Source organism: Labrus bergylta, chromosome 23, assembly GCF_963930695.1.
Source record: "Labrus bergylta chromosome 23, fLabBer1.1, whole genome shotgun sequence".
Classification (NCBI taxonomy): Eukaryota; Metazoa; Chordata; class Actinopteri; order Labriformes; family Labridae; genus Labrus; species Labrus bergylta.
In genome coordinates this window covers 14,188,620-14,216,525 of record NC_089217.1, presented here as the reverse complement: position 1 = coordinate 14,216,525, position 27,906 = coordinate 14,188,620, and the positions used below count along the sequence as shown (strand labels likewise).

Genomic DNA, 27,906 nt, shown 5'->3' with positions numbered 1-27,906 from the left:
ATATTTCACTAGAAGGCCGCTAAGACTGTCAGGATTTCAGCACCATGATGTTTTTTGATTAAAACAATTCAATCCATGTGAATTTAATGATCCAAAACTTGCAAAAACATTTGTAAGCGAAAGAGAGAGAGAGAGAGAGAGAGATAGAGAGAGAGAGAGAGAGAGAGAGAGAGAGAGAGAGCACGGTCTAAATTGCACATTGGAAATATTGCCAATGTTACTCCATTGGTCATAACAATCAACTGTTATCCCTTTTTTTCTTTTACCTTAAAAGGACAAGTTCCCACATTTTACACGCATTAGTCACTGTAAAACTAAAGGTTAAGTACATTTTTAATTAAGATATTTAAATGTCAAATTCTACACATTTTACCTTTGCTGGCATTAGTCAAAGAGCTACCGAGAAATGACCCCGTCTGTAGTTCTGCATGTTTGCCTGCTTTAGAGAAGTCTGGATATTTACTGATGTAATGTCTTGGTTACATATTAAATTCATCATACGACCCCAGATCACCGACATGCCAACGTTCGCCCCTCTGAAATGATGGGACGTGTTGTGCCACTGAAAATGGCATCACAAATGACATAACTGGCCGATTCCCGTTGGATTCAGATCACAGACGACTGCCTTTATTATTAAAGAATCCCTGGAGGTCTCCGACACCCCGCAGGTAATAATAGTCCTGAGTGAAATGGGTTTTATTCTGTGAACTCAAATGTTTAATATCTGATAAAAGAACGCTGATGACTTCATGCTGAGTAGTTTGAAAACAGGTATTTACCACGCAGGGAAGCTCTATTCACAAAGATGTGATTGGTTGAATTATGGGTAATGTAGTATTCAGTGTGCTTAGATCCACACAGCAGAGACGAACACTTAGGGCACTTTCTCGCTTCTTTTTTTCTTTTTACTTGGTACATAAAAAGCACATTATTTCCTTTGCTTGAATTCTGCTCTAACTTCTGCCACACCTCCTCCTGGGGAGAGTTATTTATTGTATGTTTGACATTGGACAACCGTGACACCAAAACGTGTCCTTGTGTGTTTTATACGAGATAACATTTACTTTATGTCCGAGAGGGGACATTTACCTTTGGCTGTAGCAGCTGCATACAGCGGCGTTTTCTGCAGGCAATGCATAAATAACCGAGCAGAACAATACAGCAAGACACAATGACAAATGACACACAACAGGAACGAAGCCGGGGCATAGCAGGTGAGAAATACTGGGACATAAAATCACACAACAGGAACGAAGCAGTGGGTTCAAAGGCTAAAAACAGTAAGAAATACAGAGAGGGGTTTTGCAGCGGTGCAGGTGTTGGCGCTAAAGATTTGATTGCAGCTCCATCATAAGTGCAACATGTCATGTGTGCATGCTACATAATTCATCTTTGGCAGGGTTATTGAATGTGTGAAAAGTGAGCTCATTTAAAAGGCGTCTGATCCGATCTTCACAGCCCTGTCGCCCCCCGGTGGTGGAGCAAACTACCAAACTCCATTCGATCTGCAGTGTCCGATTACACCTTTAAGAAAAAGCTAAAGACCCAGCTCTTTATGAACCCCTACCGCCTTAATGATGATGATGATGATGATGATGATGAAGGTTTTGCTTGATAATTGCGTTGATGATATTTACGTTGGTTTTGATGCTGATAAGAACACTCAAGAACACCTGTTGACGTTGCGCTTGCCTCTGATCACTTCCTGTCAGCACCTCGGGTCACTTCCTGTCAAGCACCTCTGGCCTTTGGTCACTTCCTGTCAGCAACTCCGATCACTTTCTGTCAGCACCTCTGGTCACTTCCTGTGTGTCTGATCAGACTTTAAGCTGTTCGTTAGCACTTCCTGATGTTGTTTCCTCCTCTCTCTCTCTCTCTCTCTCTCTCTCTCTCTCTCTGCTTGTGTTGTTCTTACTCTCTGATGTTCCTCACTTCGGATAAAAGCATCTGCTAAATGAATTGTAGAATTAAAAAAATATTAACTGGAACTGTCCTGTCAAAAACAATCCTAGGCACACTGTAGGATTTGAGTAGAATTAAATGACTTTATTTTAAATAGTGAGATATATTTACCTGAATTTAAATGTAAGCAAAACAAAGCTGAAGTATCCACTCAGAGACTGGATGTGATAATTACAAAGACCCAGCAGCACTTCTACTCCTTTATGTTCATATTCAGCACATGTTTAGGTCGATATATGTACCGGTATACATGAAAGTGTGTTGCAACAAAAATGTCCAGACTTAGAAGTACATATTTTCTGGCAGAGATCCCCTTCAGAAATGTTCAACAATGCATGTTTGTGTAGTTCAGTAGTTACAGTTTATTCAATTTTCTGTGCTCTTCTATTTTTAATATTTCTGAGCTGACTTTAGGAACAACAAACACAAGTTCCAGCGTGTCTGTACCTGTGTGGAAAAGATAATAAACATCCATTTAGTTATTTTTTATTCCCTCCCTAGCCAAACAAATACACTCCGAGAAGGGAAATGTTATGGGAGATTTGATTAGAAGCAATTTTCCAGCTTTTCTCGCCTCTTGTATGAGCGTCTTGCCATTTTTCAGTTTTCCATCACAGCTCTGTTGTGGAGAGTGCAATTACTTTCCCTTCAAAACTGCTGACTTGAGAATTTGAACCTGCAGAGATGAGACCAAAATGGGCAGTTTTACCTGATAAATTGTGCAGCCAGACATAATTCCCCCCGCCATGAAGAATCTCTGCAAATTTACCATAGCTTTGCCTCCTTTTCCTCCTTCCCTTCATGCATCTCTTTCTCCCATCATCCGTCCAGCTGGGCTCGGTGTCAGCGAGTTCTTTTCCAGGCAGGGTTTTCTTTTTCTGCCAGCGTGGCCGGTTTGGCGAGGAGCTGGTGGATGCTGCAGACTCTCCTCGATGCGGTGTGGCAGAGCTGGCAGAGCTGGCTCAGCTGGCAGAGCCGGCTCAGCTGGCCCGCTCCGACGGAGACTCAAAGACTCTTCTCATGTCCCTCCAGAGGGGTCAGAGCGGACACGTTGGCAGGGCAGAGCAAACAGAACTCTCCTCATCTCTGACTCAGCGAAAAGTAGGCATACAGATGCACAGACGCACATTAACCTCATCCAACCTTGAGGACGGAGCTGTGGAGTGTTTGACGAGGCAATCTCGCTGCTTGAATGGGCCTATTCTGTCAGAAATTTAGCTTACTGCATCCTCTTGGGAGTGTAATTGTGCTCATGGCAATCTGCCTGTTACATTAAGGGATTGTTGCACTTGGCCCTGAAAGTGTCCCAAAGTGAAGCGGAGCGTGAAGGTGCCATATCCTTATTTTATGTGGTTATTCCGTGTAACCCTGTGGAAAATCTGGTCACCAAACAGATTAAGTAAAGACCGAAAGGGGCGTGACCGAAGCAGTCCTTCATCCAATATCAACATTTTAATAACAAATGTAATAAAACCAGACCTGCAGCGTTGTTTCCAACCCGGTCCCACCAGCCTTCGAGGCCGTTTAAGGGCGCTGAGAAATCACAGACAGCAATCAACCAGCGTCTGGCTGTCTGTAAAGGTCAATGACCTCGGTTATCCTGGTGTGTTTCACACTTCTCCAGCCGTGGCCTTTCGGCAAATTGAGCGTGTTGAAGCTTGGACGGTGAGAGATATCACTCTGATCCGCTGTTCAGCTGAGCAAATCATGTGCACGAGAAAAGAAACTGAAGTGAGGAAAAGAAAGAATCTTTGTCTTTTCTACAAGCAAGACACAGAAGCTATCAACGCAAGCATTGTGGGAAAACTGTCAGTCACTATGGTTACTCACAACAACGGTTCAATTTGATTCAGGGCTTCTTATTCCCCCTTTTCGAATGGTGAACACAGACTGCGGCCACCTGCATTCATCATTATTTCCTCTCATACAGGAAAAGAACACATGTGCTGTTTGGCTGTAGACTCTGAGGTTTGTTCAAGTCCAACTTCTCTGCCAAAAGCTGATGTGATGCAACAGCCTCACAGGCCTTCAGGCTCCGAAGTCTTTGTTGTCGGTTTCGGTCCGTCCTGGGGGTTTAAACTCGAGCCGGCGGCCTCGCTCGGAGAGATGGATGGACTGACTGAACGATGCAATCCAACGGCAACACAGGCAGAGAAGAAGAGTGGCCGGGAATTTAGCCGAGTATGTGTCAAAGCCGGTTTGTTAGATGAACTTTTATCTTTGAGAAACCGTTCCATGGAGTGTTTTGAGGCGCCACTTGAGGCGAAACTCTGGTTTCTCTCCCTGCACACACAAACACTTTACAGTCAGAAAGGTCAGAAAACTTTAAAGGATAACTAATATACTCATTGCCTCCATTACTGGTGTCATTCTGGGACACTTGTTGAGTAGCGCTGTGAGACGTGGAGCTCAAAAAATGTATCTGATACTGGCGTCAGAAAAATCCCTCATTTCAGACTCTGACTGAAACGCTTCATTTCAGTTACTGTCTCTTTAAGGCCCGCCTCCCCACGTGCCCACTTTCCTCTGATTGGCCAGCTCTGTTTGCAGTCGCAAGGAAAACTGAGTGGGCATGTCCTAGAAAGAGCTACAAGGGTGGGCGTGTCCGACAACTTTGCTCCAAGCTTTGCTCTTATACGTCAGGTTCTGGCCAAGTCTCGTGAAGTTCTCGTAAAATGTCTCGTTCAGAGCGTCAGGAAACCACGTCCGAAGGGTTACACCAACAACTGTGTGTGCTGTGTTTAAAAATGTTTCAGGAGGTTTCAAACTTGGGTGAAGCAAATTAGTGCCGTGACCTCTGACAGATACCTTATCCATTTTACAACAAAACCTTCAGCTGTCCTGGAATTGAACGCTTCGTTTTGGGCGGCTTTCTTCGGCCCGACAAAATCAAAACCAAATTTGTGTGAACAAAGAAAAGGATGGACAGACAGGGCGACTATTCCAGGCTTTGTCTGTACCAGCTGTAGCATAAAAATAGTCCCAACTGTGACCAAAATGTTGTCATCTCCTGAATGTTTCATCCACTTTAAACTGTACAACTCTGTGACACATTTTCCCATAAGCCCCTCTTTCTCTCTCTCTCTCTCTGAACACACACACATTCATAAATCCAGCTGCTTTCCAAACCACAGTGAGCGTAGCGTCTGTGGTGCGGTGTCTGGCCGGGTCGCGCCAGGACACGCTGAGTCTGAACATGAGCGAGAGGGTAGGGGAAAGAGAGCAGGAAGAGAGGGATGAGGGGAAAGAAACTGATGAATAGAGGAACAAAGGAAGAGGAGGGACAGCGCAGGAAGTTATGACAGCCGTGGAGAGAATGAAGATCACGCGAGGGAGTCGAGGCTACAGAGGAATGGAGACGAGGAGAGAGAAACAGATCCCAGAGCTAATGGACTGAACTGATTCAGAGCATGGAGTGAAGCTTAAATACATTCACAGACGCACACATACAGGTTTTTGTAGCTCTCGGTGAGATGACTTGCAGCTTTCTTTTTGAACCCCTGCTTTTGTGTGTGTTTGTGTTTCTGGAAAATCAGGACCACATTTTCCTAAAACCCTGATGCTTTCTGTCAGGAAGAGGATGTTGACGCTTGTCTATCCTCTCTTTCTGTGCTCGGTTTGTTTTCCGTTTGTCTCGTCTGAGAGATAAAGGAGGTGGAAGTGTCTTCTTGCTGGCTTTCACTCTTTCAGAACACTTCAATCTGAAGAAACGTTAAAGGCCAGATAAGATCTGAGTCTCACAGAGAGAGAGGACATGTCAAATACCTTCCAATAACATCGATGCCATTTACCTCTTTCATTTTACTCTCCTTCTACTTCCTCTTAATGAGGAGTTAAAGCCTGGATGCATTAAACTAAGGATTGCAAAGAACAAGAAACAGGCCAGATGGGCTCGCTTAAAAGATTAAAAAAGAATTAATTAGCATCCTTTGTCTGATTTCTTTAACCAGCCCGGCCACAGATCATTGATTTAATCAGAACCTAAATTACAAGCCTAGCGGTGGCTAAGTGGTAGAGTCGGTTGGTAGAGCAGAACGCTGCAGGGCTGCCAGGGGAAGGCTGCTCTCCAGTGCTGGGAGAAGAGAGTTTATGTAAGAGGTTTTACTGGCTTACTTAGAGACTTGAAGCCGTCTCTGGAAATTCTTGGTTTCATATCGAGGAACTATCGCATCATTAGCAGATCAAGGTTTTTAACCCCCCACCCCCTGGGCATCCAGCATTGTAACACGATATCTGATTGTTAAAATAGGGATCTGTAGAATAGGCCAACTGTTTTCTGAGAGGCACAGCCAATATTAAACTTATTAAGATTTTTTTTGTTATCAGCAACTCTCATGATTTAAATTATGCAAATTAATTCAAACACTTGATGGCGCAGCCGATGAGTGGAGGTCAGTATCTTACTCAGGGATGATGCAATATTTCGATGAGACCTAAATATTTCTTCTGATATTTCAGCCTTTCCTCTCGTTCAGGGCAGCCTTTAATGTACTGCATTATGTTTTGGCATTTTAAAAGGCTCCCTTTGATCCACTACATCAAGTGTGTTTAGCCCATAGGCAGCATTTTATCAGCTCGTTTCCTAATAGGGGCAACAAAGAAGGCACATTTTGCAGACTCTTTTTTTTTTTTTTCCCTGTGAATTTGAGAAGCCGAAATGTAAAGCTATTCCTTTGGGACGCTCAGCTCTGGTTTCATTTTCCTCTTTGTGTGTTTTTGTGCTGTAAAAATGGATTTTCCCTCAGAAGCACACACTGTAGGAGTTCACAGTGCAGTACGGAGGCCGTCAAAGCTCGGTGAGAAAGCCTCCCTTCCTGCTTATTACGTCCTGAAATGAATGTATTTATGCCTTGTTGACATGAAAGGGTGACAGCACACGCAGCACCTTTAAAGAGAGACGAGTTGTTGGAGAGCGTGCTTAGCATGCTGGAGAGTCGGAGTCAAAACCACATTGAGACATGCACGGCAGATCATCACAATAGCAGAGAGGGTTAATGACAGCTGTCTGCTCCACTCAGCTCTACTGTCTGCTCCTCCTTCAGTGTCTGTACATCCTCCTTTTCTTTTATCCCTTGTTTGTCATTGATATAAAGGAATCGATAAAGGGTACAATATCTGGGCCTTGACTTTTCTTGGCTCACATTATGAATCGATAACTTTATTTATCTCCAGTGTAGGAATTGGTTTTGCAACATAGCAAAACAATAAAGATGCAATCTGTTTGATAAGAGATGTTGCAAAAAAATAAACTTACAGAGTTATGAAGGGAAGGTGGCAGAAAGTAGAAAGCATTTAAAAGTCAGAGGAAACCCAAAACGGCCGTCCACATTTGTAATTTAGAGTCGTGTACCCTAAATTACACAAGATCTGAACATCTAGAAGCCTTAAACGCAGGGTGGGTAATCTTCAAAAACTAGCATTATTTTAAAAAAGCAGCATTCCCTCAGTGCTCTGTCTACACCCGCCCCCTCCCTCTGTGCTCCCTCATAAGCCACGCCCCCTCACTTACATGAACGAGCGCCGTTGCTCCAGAAGTGGACCTCAGCTCATCTCTTGCATTGTGTAGAAACTACGTTGTCTCTCAGCAGTAAGTAAACTCACAGTATAAACTCCCTCATCGGTGACGTGCTTTGAGTGTGGGCTAGAGCACGCTACAGTTGCATTGTTTGTTCCTTTTTCAGAGAACATGAGTTATTAATTTCTGTCAGGACCTAAAGACAAGTTCATCCAAAATCTTAAAAAGTGGATCTGGAGGAAATTACCAACCCCGCCTTTATATCCATTGGTTTGAACCAGTAAAAATCTCTTGAGAGCTCTGGATTGAAAGACTAAACTGTAGACGTTCTCGGTGGATGCTTCTTTTACTGAATGCATTCTGCTTCTTTGTAAAACGGTTCCTTGTAAAGACCCTAAAGAGTTTCCTGTGCAGCACCACTTACTCAGCTCCAGACACTAACCACCTTATCGAGTTTACTTTTGCCTCTGAAAGTTTGAAACAAGCAGATAAAAGAGAAAGTGAGCCGCGACTCAATAAAGAATCAATAAAACATTGTTATCAGAGCCCTGCCAGCCTGCAGCTTTCCTGAGACATAAAAGGTACAGCTGTCTTCCAGGTACACCGTGTCTGCACAACTCACACTTTCTGTGTGGTGAAGTTCATAAACACTCTTTGGACTCCACGTTCCTGCCATCAGTTTCTTGTTTCCTAGAGAGACGTTGTAACCACTAATCCATTACACATTCAGCACTAAAAACCAGTCTTGACACCAATTTGAAAAGTTAGCAGGAGCATCAAAAATGAGCTTTTTGGCATGAGCAGTATGATTTATTTATCAGAACTGTTTGAGATCTGTGACATAAAGAATATTTAAAAATAATGAATTATGGATTCACAGTTTCCTGTAGATTTACTTCTGAAAGATGCTTTTAGGGTGGTTTCACATTAGGGACCCGGGACCCAATCCCAGTACGCTTTAAGTCTAGTTCACATATTTCTGACATCCCTGTTGACATTTTTGATGACTGTATTCTGCATTTCTGAAGAGCTTTAGTTGCTGAATTACGTCTTTAAACAATAACTGAATAAGGAAATCAAGTCTTTTTATGAAATAAAATAGTTAAGTTTAAATCATCTGCTCTCCAGATGAAACCAACGCTGGCAAAGAAACAATATGTTTTACTGGAAGTCTCTAAATGTGTGGAAAGAATCTGTCTTAACTCTCTGCTGTCAGTATCAAATATTCCGCCTCGGTGGCAACATAGAAATTCAAACAGAGACTCGGAACCGGTGCAACAAAGGGTCTTAAAACATCAATAAGACATCTGAAAGAACTGCTGTGGCATCATTCAATCACTGCAGTCAGACCTTCTCCACAAACACTAAGAACTCACCTTCCCAGGCCGAGCAGGCAGGTGTAGGGGGATTTAATGATTCATCGTTTGAGCCAAAGTTGTTTGAAAGATTCTGAAAGGCGGGATCGATTGCAGAGAAGTGGACTGGTGATGCAGCTGGACGTTTAAAATGTATCTTTTCCGGGAGAGAGATAACACATCGGCCAGAGTGAAACAGACACTGCAGTGAAAGTGAAGTTATGTTCGTTGACCACGAGGTAACCAGCGACCTACAGTATGTTGACATTTAAGATCTGCATCTACACAGAGCGTCTCTATTGTTCAGCAACATGGGCTTATCGTAAAAGAGCGTCTTGCATGCCTGATGTACTGAGTGAACTCTACTCTTGTCGATTTGTTCATTTTCTGTTTATGCACGCCAGGGTGTTAATAATGTTGCATACAATTCAATCTAAAACATGACGCTGCTCATGTGTCTGTCCTCCTGACCGGCATGTCTTCTCCTTGCATCTCCTTTTTGTATTTTGATGGTTTTAAAGAAAAGATGTTAGTTCAAGATCTTTTTTTTTTTATTTTTCAAACTGCGTCTCTGGTGTGAATGCTCTGTAACTGGCAAGGCTTTGTCTTCCATTCTCTGCACCATATTTCTGCAACTGGTGTTACTTTTTTCCTCCCGTCGTCTCTCCGAGCAGCTCTGGCACTATCTGTCTTTTCTCCACTTTGATCCGGATCTCTTCCCCCCCCCCCCGCCTTCCTGCCATCATCCTCCTCCCCTGATGTTCCTCATTTTGTATCCCGGTCGCTCTCACCAGGCGGCCCGAGAGAACCTGGCAGTCATCTGTCACTCTACGCTCTGAGTAGGAACCATCTGTCCTCTTCTTACTGTGTGTATGTGGGAGATATGTGGCGTACATGTACCCGAAGGTTACCCGTCTGCGTGCCTCATGAATCATCAGTGATCGTGATTAGGAGATATTTATGAGGACCGGCCAGGCGTCTGTTACCTGCTGATAGAGGGAGAGGGGAGGAAGAGAGCCCACAGAGAGAGATAGAAGAGGGGGGGGAGAGGGGAAACACATGCACAAAGCTTTCACACTTCTTTCTACGACCAGCTTGCTTTGCAGGCGGGGATGCGGTAGCCATGGCGACGGGGAGGGAGGAGAGTAGCAGCATCCCAGTTGGCAGTGGAACACAGTAGTGGAGCAAAAGTGTGACTACTGACAGAGAGAGTCTGGAGGAGCTTTGTTGGAGTCTATTTTCATCTATTTTATTTGTGTGAGGAGGTTTGGAAAAGGAGAGAGAAAAAACAAGAATCAGTTACTGCAGTTAAAGAAATGTCTGTGTTTATACCATCACTTTCAGACGGGGGGAAAAAAAACTTTTTTAGGCTAAAGCAGCTTTGTTTACTCCAAAACCAAGATGCATTTTTGAGTTTATCCTCCGGGGGTTTGAAAGGGTTTCATCAGCCTAACAATGTATAATTTTCTCCACCACGAGAGGCCGTCTAGTTTGGGTTGAAATGTAAAAAATAAGCACATTTGTTGGGTTGTAAATTTTCCACGTGGCCGGAAAATGAAAAGGATTTTTGGATGGAATAATTACAGATGATACATAATGTATCTTCCGAGCACAGCCTTTGTCTCAAATTATCTCTGGAGGATTTCATTTCAATGTGGTGATTTGCATTTCCTCCCATTTTAATTATATTTTATTATATTAAACTAACGATCAGCAGTCCTGCAGCGATCCTGCACAGTTTGCTATTCATGCAGAGTAACACTTCTTGAGTCCAGGAGGACAAACATTTCTACAGCAGTCATTTCAAAAGCATCATGGCCATTGCAGAACCTCTTCTCTGGCCGTCCATTTTTATTAAACATCATGTTTTCTTGACTAGATGTTGGTTCCCCTTTGCTGTTTTTTATGTCATCAGTCTTTAAGTTCCTGACAGTCAAACACTTCCTGCTCAAGTGTTTCCCTTCAGCTCCGAGGGTTTAATCCTGTTTGACTGGAATCTGCAGGATGTGTTGACTCTTATTGAGAGAGGCTTAAACAGTGATGAAAAAGTCAAAGTAGACGCGATTAAAATCTACCGAAGGGAGTTTTTGTCAACTGAATCTTAACTTATTCTGATAAGCAGGTTCGCTAACGTTCGCTAAAAAAGCTCCATATTTAGACGAGCTCATCTTCAGGCCTCGGAGTAAAAATCTAACCTCGGAGGCTTCAGACTTCTGGTGCAGCTTTTCCCGTCGTGGGCTCGATTGTACACCACCACTTGACACAAAGCGCAGGTGTCTTTCTTTCTCTTCGCTTCCACCAGAAGCAGTTGCAGATTTAACGCCCGCGCTGACATTTTTGAAATGGTAAATAAACCTTGCGACAACGTCAGCGCCCAGGGTTGGGTCGGTCTTAAATTGAGGTGTGAGGATCTTCTTTTTTTTTCTTCACCTCACTTTTCTTTGTCTGTTCAGGACGCGTCCCCAGCTTCTTTTTTTACTGCCGACCACAGACTGTATAAAACATGGACGTAGTCTCAGTGACATCACCCGGTGGTCTTTGAAGCCCAGTTTTCTGTCAACATGGGCGGAGCCTGTAGCCTCCGAGCAAACACTTACAACCTACCTGTCTGTCAATCAAATCAGACACCCCGGCTAATTATGCACAACTCCTGTAATGGAATCAAAAGCGGTGATTTATAAAAATAAATTCTCCTCAGTAAAGTTTGTGCATAACTTCCACATGATGCTGGCTTGCAGAGCTCTCCTTATTATGATGATTATACTCTGGATTTTTATGTACCTTTATATGTACCTGCATCCCTCTACAGCATCTCCTCTTCTACATCTTTTCACTCCAGTTCTGAATTGTAATGTCTTTGGACACATGTTTCCTGTCCCGGTGCCGCTCTGGATCGATTTCCCACACATCCTCCTGCCAAGTCAGGGCCGCGGTCAGCCATAGATCTGACTGAAGGATAACAGAGACACCTCGGATGCTGCTCGGCGTCCCTGCTCTGCGTCTCTCAGGGTCCAGCAGCTCATTGAATCAGTCACTCGCAAACACACTGCTAACACACGGGCGCAAAAGGGCCATAATTTCACCCCTTGCTGCCTATTTTAAGACGACCAGCAGTCCTCGAAAAAAAAACACGCACACTATAATTTAGCGGTGCATAAATGTAGAGTTAGGAGTGTAGGCGGGATTGAAGATATCTGAGTGCACTGAGAGAGACGGACACACATCCACATGAGTCAGGCTAATGCTACGTTTGCTAATTAGCTCTGTGCATTTCCTGTAAGTTTCTCTATAAAAAGGGAAATAACACAGTCCACTGAAACGGCTCAGTGCTCACATGGAGACGGACGCTTTTGTTGCACTTTTGGCTGCCATTCTGTCGGTGTGTTTGTGTGTGTGTGTGTGCGTGTGTGTGCTCGTTTATGGGCAGCACAAAGCACAGCGATAAACAAATGAAGGCTTGGGTAGATGGCGTGTCCGGTAATCTGTCTTCCTGTTTCTGTGTGGGTGTCGTCAGGAAACAAAAGATTAAAAGAAAGGCACCGACACGCACAACCCTCCGTTTGCACGCTTTTTGTATTCGTCTCCAGGAGTGAAAGTGTGATGTTGTCGAGGTGACAGAGGAAGAAGTGAGAACAGCGTGAGGTAGCTGCTGTGTTAAAGTTGTGAGTGGCTGATGAATCATTCAGCACTCGACCTTCGAGAGCGTCGAGTGTTTAGTGGAAAATCAACAGAGTTTTGTTTTGTTTTGGTTGAAAGCCGAACTGTTCAAAGTCAAAAGAGAGTTTGAGGGAGTTCAAGTTCACGCTCATAATCTGGCGTTTTTGGGTAAAGGCGGTCACAGAACGCAGTCCAAACTGTCTTAAGTCAGTCCCTTTACTCGTCTTTGATACGCTGTAAAAAAAAAGAAGCAATCACTGACAAAGATATCAGCTGTTTGTTTTTGTTGTCTCGACCCGGTTGTTCAACAAAAGTTCAAATTTGGATTCAGATGATCCACATCCTTAGCATTCAGGATAAGGCAGTCAGGGGCGCCGGTGGTGTAGTGGTTAGTGCGTGCGCCCCATGTACAGCAGCTGTAGTCCTACAAGCGGGCAGCCCGGGTTTCAAATCCGACCTCTGGCTCCTTTCCTGCAGGTCATTCCTCTCTCTCTCTCTCTCTCTCTCTCTCTCTCTCTCTCTCTCTCTCTCTCTCTCTCTCTCTCTCTCTCTTTGTTCGGACCCGACCTTTCGGTTGAGAGACGACCGACTCTACCAACTGAGCCACAACCGACCCCAGACTATTCAAAATGATGTAAACTGAGATCATGTATCATGTATCATAATGCCCATCTCCTTTTCTTCCCCTTTTGTTACAACTGGTGGATTATCTGGTGAAAGTTTGAAGCAGGGAGACAAACAATGGCTCACTTATGACCTAACAGCTTGTTTGTATACACAGTTTACGCCTCAGTGACTTTGCGTAACACAAACCACTGCACTCATAAGGGCAGGCTTCGCCCAAAGCGCCTTCTGCTTCTGCTCCGATGATTGTTTGTCTTCTCCTAAATTTGCACCAAGAGGATGACGGCTTTTTAGCCTTTTGTGTGTATGTGACTCCAGGGGTTTCTGCAGCCAGCCCCAAGCGGACCCTCGACGAACTTGAGGATTTTGCTCTTCAGCATTGGCATTTTTCAAGACCGGAGGTTGCCGCTTGATCCTAATCCATGTGGTTAGTTGGTGGTGTATCTTCTCATCTGGCTCGTGACCAAAAAGCCAATGGGCTCATTTCTCTCCATTTGAGTTCAGACTCCTTTACTGGCTGAAAGCAGGCATCCCGTGTTTTATTTATACGACTTAAAGGTCAGGTCAAAAAATACAGCTAAGAGCTTGATAATGATCCAACTCATTAGAGCTTCTCTTTTACATCCTGCATGCATCATTTCCTGTGCATGCGTTAAATTAGCATAAATGCCAGGGATGTGAGAGCAGGCGAGGATCTGGAGGTTACAGAGGGACACCTCCGCAGAGTGAAAACATTAAAACAGCTCCGCGGTGCCAGCGACGGAGGAGAAAGTATTAAATGTGACACATTTCTGAAAATAGATGATCTAAATGACTAACATCTTACAGACTAATGATGGACAGATTAACATTCTGATTACAGATGAGAGGCTTAATGGCAGGTGTTTAATTTAGAAATGAATTCAAAGTGCAGTATGCAGAGGATTTGAAGGGAGAGGAGATTCTTACATGATATTTAATCAAGCAGTCTCTGAAGGATTCAATCAGCCGTCTTGTGAAGATTATTAACAGAAGTATAAATTAGAAATATGGAAATTCAGCTCCTGGTCAAATTTATAATCTTAAAGAGAGTTTTTATCATCTGAAGAAATCACTTTTTTAAGTTATTACCTGACTAAGATGTTAATGAAAAACCTTTGGGAGGATATTTGAAAACGTTTTTGCTGCATCTTTTGTAAGACATTCCAGTCAATCATTATTTATATAGCTCATGACAAGTGTTATCTCGAGACGCTCTACAAAAGAAGCAGGAATGATTTCCACAGCCGCCGCTGAGGTGGAGGTCGGAGCAGGCCGTGTATTCACGTGTATGCACTCACAAAAGTCGATTCGCACCATGCCGAAGTCGTGCCCAGGACGACGTCTTTGTGCCATATTCTTATGCATTAAATAAATACTAAATAGATGATGTCATCATTTAAAAACCTCTCCTGCTGAAGGTCTGGTTTGCTGATTCGCTCTCTAACCGGCTACGCAGCTACGTTTGAATCACTGAAATAATCAGACGCTCGGCCGCTGACTCAGGGGTGTTGAGCCTGGTGGTGACGACTACCAGACAAGCAGTCTTCAAACATGTTTGTATCCAGTGGGGATTTGGGAAAACTCACAGGGGGCCCCCATCCCCGCGTTCATCACCATTATGTTAAAAAATAATCTGACCAACAAAAATTGCAAAATGTGAACTTTTAATTTCTGATGTTAATGGTAATAAAGGTAATTTTGAAATATAAATATGAAGTACAGTAAAAATTCAACAAACAAACACTATAATGGGATGCTTGCAGAGGTTAGCTCACTTTTCTGGGGATGTTGGTTTTCATAGCACATTGGCTGTGATTATATAAAGGCTAAGAGCTGTGCACACGTTTGCATAATTAGTGGATGTCGCTGAGTTCACTCAGAGGAGGGCGCGTTGCAGATGTTTACGAGGAGGATTTTAACCTGCTCCAGCTCCAGCTGTGCATGTTACTAAACAGTAAAGTTAGGTGGAGATAGCAATTCCAGGATGGTGACTGCAAGAGCTTTTCACCTTCACTGGTCTAACTATTTGATGCCATTCTACTAAGATTATCATGTCAACGATTCAATTCAGTTCAATATCAGCATGCAGCTGAATGTTTGCAGCACTTTGAGCCCAAGACAAATTATCCCAAGGGGACAATAAAGTGTATCGTATCACATCATGTTGCATTGTGTTGCATGATGAGGCAACACGACGGGTTGCATCCTCAATTTTCGAAGTCGAGCAGTGAGATAGATATGAACTCCATTTTTATCATTTAGAAAGTGCTTCAGAAATCAATGTCAACACAAATGTCTTCACAATAATTAAAAAACGTAGGTCCAGCCAGCGATAAGAAATCTACAAGCAAGCAACGTCAGTAATGATAATAATTGATTGTGTTCTGTCACTGCATGAATGCAGAATCGTCCCTGTCGGCATGGCAACGCATCATAGAAACTATTCATTTCAACACCCTTAGAGGCTGCCATCGTTTGGCTTTATCACAGCTCTTCAGAAACGGATGGGTGATGTCACTGAGACTAAATCCCTGGCCTTATAAAGTCTGTGCTAAAATGTTAAAATTGCTTGTGACAAGCTGGGGAGACGATACATGTGTTTAAGGAGTATATCTAATCAAAACATGTTACAGTAGGAACTCTTCATTTTGTTTTACTGTTGCATCTTCACTGACCTCAAGTATCTCTTCAAATTCAAATTCAGCACTCAAACTGCAGGACACTCAATAAAGACATCACAAATCTCATCAATGACAGGAGTGTACGCGAACAGGACGGAATAATGAAGCAGGAGGGAGGAAAAGAAAGCCAAAAAGTTAATAGGTCCATTTCTGTTCAGAGGTGTAATGAGGAATTGATTTTCCTAAATGTGAGCGGAGATGAAAGCAAAGTGGCAGCGCGCTGCTGCGGAAGCGTCGGCCTCCCGAGGAACTAATGAAGAAGAAAATGACAACATACACTCCTGCAGGCGAGCGGGAGCACTGCGCGATAAACAACCTATTAAAGGAATTACGCTCAAAGTGTGTCCCCGCTGCAGTCACACTCACACACAAACAAACACATCAGCGACTTATTTTTTTTACCTGTCGAGGGAAACAATTTAAAGGTAATGAGGAGGACTGTGGAGATAAATAATGTGTCAGCTTGTTATCTTTGAGGACATCCAAACACACACACTTACACACAAACTTCTGCTGGCCTTTTGTGTTTATTATCAATATTTAATTCTATTGTTTGACCTGCAAACTGACACACAAAAACTCAAAAAGTGGTTTAAATGTAGCTTTACACAGACAGGGAGCACACATTAGGAGTGCTGTGGCTCAGTGGATAGAGTCCTCAAGGACCTGCTCATCTGAATGTACACACCATAAGAACCAATTTCAACAGTATAAATATGTGAACACAATCATGTACACACAACGCGTTTACTTGAGCAGCCTGACACACAATCTGCAGACGTGTGCACAATCGAGAAACCCAAACTGCACACACACACACACACACACACACACACACACACACACACACACCCACACCCACACCCACACACACACACACACACACACACACACACACACACTCTGCTACTACTGGAGTACACATAATCCATGGACAATCGCTTTAAGGCTGTTTTTAACCCCACACACACACACACACACTCCTAGTGACCTAAACACACATCATCCATACACAGTCATTCTATGTCTATTTTCAGCTGTGCTCACACACACACACACACACACACAACCACACACTTGCTTTAAATCGGTTTCCAACGACATACACACTCTCATACATCATCCTAAACCATATGCACCCATTATAAACCCATTTTCGGTGCTCACACACACACACACATTTCCTCCCCAACCACACATTCATTCTCTAGGTGTGTGTGTGTGTGTGTGTGTGTGTGTGTGTGTGTTTGTGTGTGTGTGTGTGTGTGTGTGTGTGTGTGTGTGTGTGTGTGTGTGTGTGGGTGTGTGTGTGGGTGTGTGTGTGTGTGTGTGTGTGTGTGTGTGTGTGTGTGTGTGTGTGTGTGTGTGTGTGTGTGTGTGTGTGGGTGTGGGTGTGGGTGTGGGTGTGTGTGTGTGTGTGTGTGTGTGTGTGTGTGTGTGTGTGTGTGTATGTGTGTGTGTGTGTGTGTGTGGGTGTGTGTGTGTGTGGCTCTTTGCAAACAGCCGCAATATATCGGGGAACGTGTACGGACACACACACACACTTCCCCCTGTGCTCCTTGCTGATTAAGGCTTTAAAATTATAGTCCTCCAACTGCCCAACTTGTTCGCACTTCAAAGACGGACGTTGTGATTGGACGATGAGAGGAGCAGCGTCGTTACACCCCAGCTGTCCTATCATTTATCTCCAATCAATCTGTCATCCTCTCTTTTTACTTTTAGGGTTTTATGTTTCTTTTCATTAAGAAAAAAAACTCATAAATTAACTCAGAGAGGGAATTTTTCAGGTTCATATTCGTTGAGATCATGAAATGAGTTTCTCTTTCAGGGTTCTTTTATCCTTTTTTTCGTCACAGTGCTCCGGCTTTTTTTTTTTTCCTTCAGCTGTTTAAATCCTCAGCCTCCGAGCAGAGAAGCAGACCCCTCTTCATGATGCAACAGCAGTGAGAGACTTAGAAAATAACAGTTGGTTTCTATATTAAGACTGTGATTGGTCTCAGTGTCCATCTGTTGCAGATGCTCACTCATGAATTCAAGCAGATTCTTCCCAAAGTTTTGCTTGAGTTCTAGTTTTCTGATTCATGTATTGTATATGTTAAGAAGAATACATACATGCAGGAGTGGATCTGGACTTCTTTGAATGGGATAGTCGTACTGTATTTACAGCTAATGCGATGTTAATAAAGTCAAACACTCGCAAAATCAGAAAACACACTGAAAACAAAACTAGCAAAACCATTTCATTATGATGGAAGTGCTGCAGGCCTGTAGGCATGCTCAGTCAAACAGTTTATCATTAAGTGAATAGAGTTTTTAATTTCAACATTTTCATACTTGTAGCTAGTTTCTCTGAATGGAAATCGTTTGGGCTGTTGTTGCAGGGTGACTGCCCTTGTCAGCCACCGTACATGTGTGTTAAAACAACAATACGTAACTTTTCCACCTTTAGTATATAGTTTCAAAGTCGTTCTAGTAGTTCAACAATTTTAACTGGGGATCACCCCGGTCACCTGCTTATAGCACTGAAGGAGTTCGGCAGCGCGCCTCAGTTCTCTCGCTAGACGTGCACATTGCCTCAGCCAGTTAGACCATCTTGTTTGATACAACGGCTGAGGCTAAGAAGCTGAGGATGGTGATAGATGAGAATAAGACCGAGTGGACATCCCTGCTGATCTCAGTCAGGTTGGCTCATGACCCGATGCGGACCAAAGTATGGAAGATGGTCTGGTGGCTGGAGAGGGGTGAGGTCACTTCCCAAGTACTGCTGAGGTACTCTTGGGCAAGGCACTGAACTCCCAACAGCTCTGGCGCGCTACCCGTGTAGCTGCCTCCTCACTCTGACATCTCGGCAATAATGCATGTCCACAGGTCCTGTGTGTGCATTTCAGACCTATGTCTGTAAGAAGCATGTTGCTCAGCAACAGACTGTTAACCCGAGTTTTCCCTCAAACTTGAGGACTAGGGAGTGAGAATGTTTCTAATCTGGATGAAATTAACCTTTTAAAGATTGCACAGCTGAAATGACAATGACTCTTTCCTGTTGTACATGTCTCTATAGATTTAGAAACAAACACCCCAGCACATGCATCCATTCATGTTTCTGTTCAGTGTAGCAGAACTGATGTGTGATCGATTACTGTGAGAAAATGAGTGTGTTTGCGCGGCAGATCAAAGAGGCCATCCTCTGCCCCTCCAGCGGGACGTCGGATCGATCGATGGGCGTCGATATGTTGTGTGGACGTTTAGTGACTGATTGTCGAGTCCCTCCTCTGAAGTGAGGCGTGATGCTGAGCTGGTGTTAGTGTGAAATCAATCCCATTTCTCTTCCTGTCAGCACCACATGGACTCCGTTCTCAGCACATGTTCGATTGGTGGAGCTACTGGGCTCCGACCGGCCTCTTCCTTCTTCATTTTCATGCCTCAGCAGCTTCAGATGCACAAGCGCCAAAGCTCAAACCGAGCTGACACAAAAGGTTAACTCGTACCGGACCTGCCGAGGCCGTAAAGAAATGAACGAAACGGTGTTATTTCTGCTGGCTCCCTCCTCAGAAAAAGTTGCACATGAAGTTTATTATCCTGGAATTAATAGCTTTACAAGGTCTTAGAGGTGCACTGATTTGTAGAAATGTACAAAGTCTACAATTTGTTATTATACTCTTAAATGCAGAGTGATGACCTTGTTTTATTGTCTGTTTTTCTCTGAATGGAGCTGCAATAAAGGAAACCTCAAACCAGAGATTTACACTGAAAAAATCAGAAGGAAAATGTTTACTGTACTTGTGTTGTAGTACTCAAAATCAGTCACGAGCTCACATTTTGAACGGAGTCTAAGTGAGTGACAGGCTTTGTTCTTGTCTCGGTCTCGATCCCTAAATGTCTTGGTCTTGTCTTTGTCTGTCTTGGACCCTAAATGTCTTGGTCTTGTCTCTGTCTTGGACCCTAAATGTCTTGGTCTTGTCTCTGTCTTGGACCCTAAATGTCTTGGTCTTGCCTCAGTCCTGATCCCTAAATGTCTTGGTCTTGTTCGGTCCTGATCCCTAAATGTCTTGGTCTTGTCTCGGTCCTGATCCCTAAATGTCTTGGTCTTGTCTCTGTCTTGATCCCTAAATGTCTTGGTCTTGTCTAGATCTCGATCCCTAAATGTCTTGGTCTTGTCTAGATCTCGATCCCTAAATGTCTTGGTCTTGTCTCTGTCTTGATCCCTAAATGTCTTGGTCTCACAGCACTTTGGTCTCGGGTATGTCTTGGTCTTGGTCTTGACTACAACACTATACTGTACTAAGTAATCAAGTGAAAAGTATTTCGTTTTCTCTTCTGTGAAAACTAATATATTTCTGCAGTCGCCCCCTGCTGGCCATTAGAAACACTGCAGGTTTATGGATTGGAAACCTTCTTGTTTGGAGTTTATGAGCCATCGTTAATAACAGTTCTCGAGACTCTTCTAGTCTTTATAAAGCTGACAGCGTTACCCGAGTCAGTGAGTGATGAAGTGACATAAAACACTGATTTCTTTTATCACTCTTTCAGTGGAGAGATGAGCGAGAGATACCGGTGAAAGAAACTGAAACGATAGTGGGTAATGTTACACATTATGCACAATCAATACGTTATTAACAGAAACTAAATGAACGTGTGTCTCAAGCTAATTTCAATCATTTGCATTTCGATGTCTTACTCTGTTGATATTTACTGGAAATAAAAGCTTTACCCAGACAACATAAGGAACATATTCATGCAGCCAAGAATATTTTCTATGAAAAAACCTCACCTGGATTGTAAGTAAAATGCAATTAAATATGCTCATGGTACCACAGAGACTCTTTTGCAACTTCATGCTGAGGTTTATGAGGTGTGTGTGTTTGTGTGTGTTTGTGTGTGTGCAGCGGGACTGACGAGTGATCTACGGAGCTTTTCCATCCTCGGGTCACAGCACAGATAGATCGCAGAGCCGGGGTCGTCCCCAGCGGTGATTCTTAAATCACCTCAGTCCATGGTGGAGGCTCGGGTTGTAAAACACGCTCCGTTCACCGACTCTATTATATTTGATCCTCCTCCCTCTCGGTGCAACAAGCCTTTAGGGTTTTTATCTAAATCGATCGCCCTTCCCTCTGTATTAGTGTCTGTTTCAGCCTCTGTTTTCCCCTCCAGATTCCCAGAGCTTAAGCTCTTTCTCTATATTTAGTCCCTGAGGCCAGCTGTGGCTCCAGAGGGGGGGGGGGGGGGGACCTCATTTGGGACTTAACTCTCCCACAAAAACCTTAATCGTACGGGCCGCACCCCAGAGAGGAGCTGATGAATGAGATGCTGGCGAGGGGAGAGGAGAAAAGAAAGAAAAGCCTGTATATTTGTCAAGGAGAATGCAGACAAACTGAGGAGTGGATTTGAGAAAAAAAAAAGGAGGGGGGAATAAAGAGACAGAGAAAAGCTGAAAATGAGCCCATAAAAGCAGCTCATTAGCTTTGAGCAGGAATCTCATTTTCAGCCCCTGAATGGAACAAAGAGCGGAGAGAAAAGAAAGAAACCTGGCACACAAGTTGTACAGGGAGAAAAGAAGAGATATTATTTATATCATTCTGAGACTCTGAGAGGCTTCATCCGTTTCAGGTGGATTTATTTATGCTGCAAATAATTCATGATCGCCTCTGAAACAAGATTCTGCCGCAGTGCTCGTGTCTCTGTGAGACTGCTGTACATAGACGAAGTTTGAGCTGGCAGCTAACATGCTACTGTGAAGATCTGATAAAAGACATGAAGCCACTACAGCTAAATGTGTTTCTACTGTCACATGCTTTAAGACATCAAACGCAAAGTACAGATGTTGGCTGGGAATGTCATTGAAGAGGTCAGATGCTTCCATGATGGTGGTACTAAAATTAAGTAATTGCACTCCAGAGAGGAGACTTTATGGCCAATATTTACATTTTGGTTGGCAATCAGTCATGCAGAGTCATTCACTCGGCTCTGGACCGAGCAAATCTCTAGAAACAGAAATTCGGTGAGTTTTTGGTGTAAGACTGAGTCCTAGCCAGCGTGCGGCATGAGCGAGGGTCAGCGTCAAAATCAGCCTGACTCAACTGTTTCATATTTGAGCATCCAAACTGCACAAGAGCGACGCATTGGGAAGCGCGTGAGGTGCCCTTTTTTTACTCCCAACAACTCGTTTCTATGTTCTTTTCGGTGACTCGTGTAGATTTGGACGAGGGATGATGATCGAGGAACGAGAAAGGAGGCAGCTCACAGGAAAACGTATTATAAGTCTTCGCTTTTCTCACTCAACAGAGTTTGTCAGCTTGTTTCACAGAGTGGTGCATTAACACAACAATGTCCACATCTGCGACTGAAAAGTTCTGCTTCGGCCGAGGAGCAAAAATGTATTCGGCTCACCACGAGCCATTTATTGAAGAGCCGTCGAGTGTTTGACATTTGAGTTAACAGCTCCTCAATACAATCTCAGATACTGTCAGGATACTTAAATGGGATGACAACATGTAATCTGTTTTTTGTTTGTATCTGGATGAAACCTCCAGCTTCTCAGTAGGATTGAGCTAACTATGATCCAAAAGATCCTGATGGCAGCAGACAGCTGGAATCAGGCTGGCTTCCAGGAACTAAATGTCATCAAACATTTAAGCTGGTTACACAACACAACATGTTCTCAAATAAACTTGTTGTTCAAGACATTTTCTATTCTATGATTTGCTAGTGATTTGCTGAAATGTGAGGGCTTGACGTCTATTTCTAAGCACAAAGAGTTAACGTCTACTTTTGAGAGCCACCATTTTCCTCCGACAGACAGAAATCATATTGTCATAATCCATCAGAGAAGAAGCGAGGACACACGTCCCCTCCTACAGAAGCAGAACACACTGAAGCGACCAGATGTGCTTTGTTTTTTTTAGCTGAATAACTTTTGTTCTGCAAACTGGAAATCTTGCTTTTTATTTTTTTTGTCTTCGTCTGTTTGATGCCGTCAGCGCCCCCCTCCCTCCACCTACACGTCTTTCCCACAGCTGAACCGGGACCAGAAGTGTGTAGCTGCGAGGCTCAAAGTCTTTTTAATCAGTGTTTGTACGCACACAGGAGCACGCTGACACACCCACAGTCGACCTTGATGTTCATATATATCATCACTGCATTTGATGCAGACTGCCGCGGCCTCTTCTTCTGCTTCTGTGTGGAAAGTTGTTCCGACATTGTTTCTTGTGTATTTGGCCTCCAGCCGGTTGTCAGTGGGTCGATGAAAGGCATTCTGGGAAGTGTAGGAAACCACCAGCTGAATTAGAAACAGATGGGCTAAGTTTAGGAAATGCGGCTTCCTCAAATTACAAGATTTCATGTCAGAAATAAACTGAACATACATCACAGAGCGATGAACTCCAGTGTAAGATGTGGGGTGTTTCCTTTCAGCCACTGCACAGTCTAAACAGGGAGTCAAGCATTTCTACTTATAGGATAAAATGGCGGGCTTACACCGAAAATATCTGTCTTTTTCTTTTTTTACATCATGTGCCTCTGCATCTGTGTTTTTTTTCTGGCCCTGAATCTTTCTTCCTCCATCACTTGCTGACTTAGACCGGGTCACATGATGTGCCTCCAGTCTGAGCTCTGTTCAGTGAGCTAGCATCAAGCTAGCTCGACCGTCACACATTTGTCCTTGTGTTGATGCACCTTCCAGTCCAGCAATGAAACACGCTCACGTCAGCAGCTTATTGATATCATCGTGGTATTAGTTGAGTTTGACCTCTGATGGTGGAGTGGATGTAGCACCGTGTTTACAGAGGAGCTTTTCGGCCTAAGTTTGCTAAGCTCTATCGTTATCAATCCATGTGTCATGTGGTGTCTCGTATTTCATGTTTTCTTTCTATTTTTGGGGGGACAGGACTGCAACAATGTCCACAAAAAACATGGCTGACTTTTTAAGGATAAAAGAACAAAGTGAGAAGCACAGACACGCTGGCTGTGTCTACCTTCCTGCGGTTCATCTTTCCTTAGAGTGCATCAGACAGAAGGAGTCAGAACTTCTTAAAAAAAAAAAAAAAACAGCACAGAAAAGAGAGAGAAACGAAATGAAAGATGTGTGACAGTGACAGACTCAAAGAGGCCTTCAGGTGTCGTCTGGAGAAAGGAGCGCTGCAGCAGAGGGAGAATAACGATACGTCAGCGCCTGTCAGCCATCCCTTCACCTGAACGGCTGACACTGGAGCGCCGTGGGCTTCTGACAGGCAGAAATACTGTCGGCTTCACGGCCTTGTAGCAGTCTGACACTCGCACTCACACACACGCACGCACACACACGCACACTCGTGCTTTGTCAGAATGTCATCAGCTATTTTACACCCCAGCTTTTCTGCTGACTCTCCATTTTCCACTCCCACTCTCTCTCTCTCTCTCTCTCTCTCTCTCTATCTCTCTCCCTCCCCCTCTCTCTCGTTCTCCCTCTTTGACTTCCTCCCGGTGAAAGGCCCACTGTAACACACTCGGTGACGTAGATCAAGGCGTTGTGTCAACAGCACGCTAACGCCGAGGTGACGTCAACCAAACAGAGCTTCCACAGAGAGCGCTGGGTGAGCTGGAAGGGACTGAAAACACAGATTATGTGCCACGTGTTGGTCTGCCTGTGCTGTATTTCATTAAAGTGAAAGCGGCTCGGGTACTTCACGTAATTAGATTACAACTTTCTGCCGTGCACATAGAAGGCGTATGTTGTGTAACACAGTAAGGACAGTATGCAGTTCCTTGGATGCTTGGGAAAAGGCTGCTTTTTTTAAAATCACATTTTCATCCAAAATGCACTCTCCATTAGCACCCAAAGGAATACGCCTGATATGTCTATCACCTCGCATGCATTTTAAATGTTGCAGACTTGCTAAAATTATGGATTTAAGGTACCACATTTTTCACTTTTACGCATTGTTGCAGCATTTTCTCTCCATAAATCGCCTCCTCACTGGTGACAAAATCCTATTTTTTAGCTGAAAGTGTACATCATTTGTCATGGTCGACGTGCACGGCCTTTTACCGACTCTGTAGCTCTGACCTTCACTCGTGTAATTCAGAATCTTTTTTTCAAGGATCAGCCGTATCTGTGTGTTGCTTGAAGATCTGATCCTGATCCTGACTCACCAGGTGCAGCACAAGGAGAAATTCACCTCTTAAAAAAAAAAAAAATGACGGCTGGCATGAATATAATGCTCTCCATTAAACCTGACTGGAGGTAATGGCTTTTCAAACCATTATTCATTATGTGGTGATGTATTAGACGGTCCCTGCTGAGCGTTTTACGGGTCGTCACCGTATCAGCTGTTTGATGGATGGAGCAGGTGGCAGCAGGGCCTTACATCATTTCAAACAAACACGTTTTGATTTCTGACGGTTAAAAACACACTTTTTATGATGTAGAGCTGATCCTCAAAGAGTCCAGAGAGAAGAGATCAGAGTCAGGCTGGAGGACGCTGCAGCAGGGCAGATAGTTTGAACCCAGGCACCACCATCATGATGCCTCAAAAAGCCCTGATTCTACCCTCTTTAGCGATGTTGTTGTAGACCTCCTACGTGGCATTGACTTGTTTGAGGCCCCAAAGCACCATGGGAGGTCTGCATGAGACAATACCCCGTCTCCGCAGGGTGCAGGTCATAAACACAGCAGCTCTATGGTGTGACATGAGGAAGCCCGTGCGTGTGTGTGTTTGTTCAGCCAGGATGGATGTAAAGCAGGGAAGTTAGCATGACCTCATAAAATGGAAATAAGCTGCTTGGTGCACAGAAAAGACGCAGAGATGCATTTTCATAGCAATTAAAGGATTACATGGTGGACACATGACAATAGAGGGCAGAGAGAGGCTTTAAACTCCGGGAAAAGGGAACGCTGGTTTTGCAGCTGTATTTACAGTCCAGCTGTGATGTTTTCTTTTGTAACATTATGGAAAAACCAGTTGATAGTTGCGAAGGTTTTGTGGTCTATCGGAGATCAAGGTGGTTACATAATGGATGCATAGTTGTCCCCGTTTGAGAGCATTTAGCTGCAGGGTCCTTCAGGGAAGCAGGTGGATTTATCTCCTCAGTAAAGGTGGAGCAACCATTTTTGCAACCTCAAACTGCAATTCATTCCCCCTCCAACAATCCAAAGGCAACTCCAAGCTGTTCTTTCTTCTCTTCTTAGCTTCCCCGTAGGTCGCTTCTCTTGTTCTGTGATTTCTGTACAGGGAAGATCGAGTTTGCTTTTTTTTTTTTTCCTTCAGTTTCAGACACGCTGACTTATTAGCAGCTCCAGGAATCGTTAATCCATTTTTTCCTCAAAGGTTCCCCCAGCAGGAATTAAACTCCTGACCACGGTGTTTGGGTTGCGCTCCTGAACCATTCAGCTACTTAGACTGTGTGTGTGTGTGTGTGTGTGTGTGTGTGTGTGTGTGTGTGTGTGTGTGTGTGTGTGTGTGTGTGTGTGTGTGTGTGTGTGTGTGTGTGTGTGTGTGTGTGTGTGTGTGTGTGAGACCCCTTGGTGTTACAAAGTGCTTATCTCTGATTATCGCCGGCCTAGTGAGACTGTTGTGTGGGACTCGGTCTCCGTCTGGGTATTAACCAGCATGGTTTTTTAATTAGCCTGTAATCAGCATGTGTGTAATGAGCCACATTAAGACAGAATTAGAGGTCAAACGTCACAGCTCAGACACACTCGAGTGCACGCTGTGACCAGGAGGAGGAGCGGGATGAAAAAAACATTTACTCCTCCTCTTTCAAACTGGACCCATTTGTCATTTTTCAAATCTCACTCAAGGCTGCAGATGTTGTGCGCTCAGAATCTGGCACGTTACAGTCGTGTTGAATGAATCACATTTCATCTTTCATCACTTAATTCATCAACGTTTGTTTTTTTTATTAGCTTGTCTATCAGCAGGATGTTTCATAAAAGAGCTTCCCAGAACACTGAGGGACAGTTCGGCTGAAGGCCAGAGAACAATTGATTCAATGCTGGTGGAGATCCCAATGTTTCTTTATAATTAACAAATGACTGTCCTGAAGGCTAAAGGCCCTGACACACCGAGCAGACGGTAAAGAACTAGTGGGGACGAAGGCCCACTGTGGCGTCACCTTGTCTTGGCCAAAAAGTTGCTCTTGAACACACCGCTAAGACTACAGCCGACAAAGACGACAAATAAGGAGAAACCACACTAAATGGGTGAAAGCATGGATACTACAGCGGCATGCTCAAGGGGCTTTCCTGAACCTGTGTTGAGAGCTGGAGATAAATGAATCCTGCAAACAGCCAATCAGAGAGATTCCTCTCACCAACAGTCCCGATGCTGACAGACTCCGATTCCATATGTAGAATCGGCCGAAAAAAGGCTCGCTCACTGATGGTCCAACTAGTATTTACAATCCCTTATTAATCACTTGATGCTTTCTGAAACATCCTTGAATTTTACTGACTGGATTTCTTTCATTTTGCAGTTGTGCAAGAAAAAGTTTTGATATGATCCCCATGGGCTTCAAAATGCATTTTTTTTTGGAATTATGGAAGTTTGTCAAATTTTCTATTGAAAGTGAAATTTTGTGGGTCGTTGGTTTAGGGGTATCACAGCCTGCTGAATTCAAACTATAAAGAAACACTTTGATTCTGGTGGGGTTTTTTTCACAGCAGGGACGAGCTCATGAAAAACTGCGATCTAATTTACTGAGAAGTGACCCCCCCCCCCCCCCCCCCAGCATCTGTTACACCTCTCCTTTAATTATCATCTTCAGTTATTTCTCTCACTCTGTGTGGACATCATCAGTGTGTTTTCAGCAGCCTTTTTTTTATTTTTATAAAGATTTATCTCCATCAGACCTTTTTTTCTTTCGAGCTCAGAGAGCGCTCCAATCGGGCGTCCTCTGGGATTAGTCTGTGCATGTACTAGATACAGATACAGCCATGTTCTCCAATCTGCTTTAGTGTTTTCGACTGTAAATCCTACAATAAGCTCAGCTTTCCCTTCACTGTATTCGGGTATCTTTTTAATTAGTTTATCATCCGTTGATCTTCTTGATCTTCTCCATCCAAATACAACAATTTATCCTAGACAGGAGTGTGTCACAAGAATAGAATAAGTCATTT

The 27,906-nt window shown here is 43.8% G+C and overlaps 1 protein-coding gene across 2 annotated transcripts in view; it reads left to right on the top strand.

Annotated features, from left to right (window-relative positions):
* The window catches only part of chst11 (carbohydrate (chondroitin 4) sulfotransferase 11), a 94,503-nt gene that overhangs the window by 16,060 nt on the left and 50,537 nt on the right, over positions 1-27,906 (top strand). The gene's annotated exons all lie outside the window — the stretch shown is intronic.